Consider the following 2087-nt stretch of genomic DNA (forward strand, 5'->3'; position numbering starts at 1 on the left):
GTGAATATTCTCTGTCTCTCTCTTTCTGTATGAGAGAGAGAGAGAGAGAGAGAGAGAGAGAGAGAGAGAGAGATCTCAGTTGACTATAGAAAGTGAAATTGCTCTCTGCTTCCCTGGGCCTGCCGGACCCACAGGCCTCTCTCCAACCCCCAGGCCTCTCTTGTTGGGGTAAATCAATCTTGCCCTCCATGCCTTGATTCCCCCCAGCCTCACTCACCCTCCCATCTCCCCAGCCTCCTCCTAGCCTGGGCCCTGTCCCATTCCTTGTCTTGGTGCCCCAGACAGCTGGGGTACTATCACTGCTTCTTCCTGATCCTGTGCATCCAGAGCAATTTGGTTCTTTCCCAGGTCCCCAGGAGCACTGCTTCTGGGCCTGGCCCTGCCCTCACCTCCCTCTGCTTCCCTGGGCCTGCAGGACCCCCAAGGCCTCTCTCCTACACCCAGGCTTCTCTCTCTGGGGTAAGTCTATGGGGCCCTCTGTGCCTTGACTCCCCCAGCCTCAGTCACCCTCCCATCTCCCCCACACATCTCTTCTCCTAGCCTGAGCCCTATCCCATTTCTTGTCTTGGTGCCCCAGACACCTGGGGAACCACCATTGCTTCTTCCTGATCCTGCACATCCAGACCAACTCAGCTCTTTCTCCCGTCCCCAGGGGTGCTCTAGACCTGGCCCAACCCTCACCTCCCTCTGCCTCCCTAATTCGGCAAAACCCACCAGCCTCTTTCCTGGAAAAAGGGGTTGACCTATCCTCTTCCCGGTCCTTTGCATCCAGACCAACCCAGCTCCTCAGGGCAGTCCCCAGAAGCCCTTGGAGCTGCCTCCCACCCCCAACTTTCTTTGCATTCTGGGTGGCACAGCCACCAACTGCCCTAGACCACCATCTTTCCTTGGCCTGGCTCCAGGCCAGTCCAACCCCCGAATTCCTGAGGCCAAATTATCCTGGAGGGATCCAGATGTTAGGAGAAAGCCTAAGAGCAACTAATCCTCATCTGACTTGGGCCTCTGTGGGAATGCCTAAAGACAAAAGCAATCTGGCCACTCCAATATAAAATCAAAAGAGAGAACTAGAAGCTTGGAGGAACCAGCCTTTCATGCCTAAAATTTAAACCACAAAGACACGTAAAGTTCACAAAAAGAAGCAGACCTAAACTTGAAGGCTTGAGTCTCACATGACAATCAGAAACTACAAAAGAAATTCATATGTTGAAATCACAGAGAAAAAATAACATGAAAAACAAAAATAACATAACCCCACCAAATACCAAGAGCCCTCTAGAGGAATACTATGAGAACCCCCTAGAGATAATGCAGGACATGGAACTCAAAAGAAAAATTATAAACGTGATAAAAGAATTCAGTGAATTTAAAGAACACACAAACAAAGAAATCAAAGAACTGAAGGAAGGTAGGGATAAACTTCTGAATGAATTCAGGAAAGAGTAAGAAATATTGAAGAATACTCAGGCTGAAATGAAGAAGGAAGTGAAACACTCAGTAAGCCAATTAGAAATGACAGGAGAAAGCCTCACCAATAGGATGAATGAAATGGAAAACAGAGTATATAGACTGAAGATAAAGTGGACGAACTAGACCACTCAAGCAAAGACTATGAAAAATTTAAGAAATCACAAGAACGGAATATGCAGGAATTGTGTGACACCAAAAAAAGAACAAACTTACGAATCATAGGCATACATTATCCCAAGATAATGGCATTGACCAGATTTTCAACAGAATCGTGGAAGAAAATTTCCATAAATTAAGGAAGGTCATACCTATACAGATACAAGAAGCATACAGAACACCAAATAGACAGGTCCAGAACAGAAACTCCCCGCAGCGTGTCACAGTAAAACACTAAATGTACAGAACAAATACTGAAAGCTGCAAGAAAAAACAAGTCACGTATAAAGGAAAACCCATCAGAATTACTCCCATTAGGATTACAGCTGACTTTTCAGTGCAAACTATGAAAGCCAGAAGAGGTTGGACCAAAGTATTCCCAGGTTGAAATGACCACAGATGCCAACCCAGAATTCTACACCCAGCCAAAATGTCTATTATAGTCAAAGGGGAAAGAAAAATCT

Source organism: Nannospalax galili, unplaced genomic scaffold (genome assembly GCF_000622305.1).
Source record: "Nannospalax galili isolate Female #2095 unplaced genomic scaffold, S.galili_v1.0 scaffold777, whole genome shotgun sequence".
In the NCBI taxonomy this organism is placed as follows: domain Eukaryota; kingdom Metazoa; phylum Chordata; class Mammalia; order Rodentia; family Spalacidae; genus Nannospalax; species Nannospalax galili.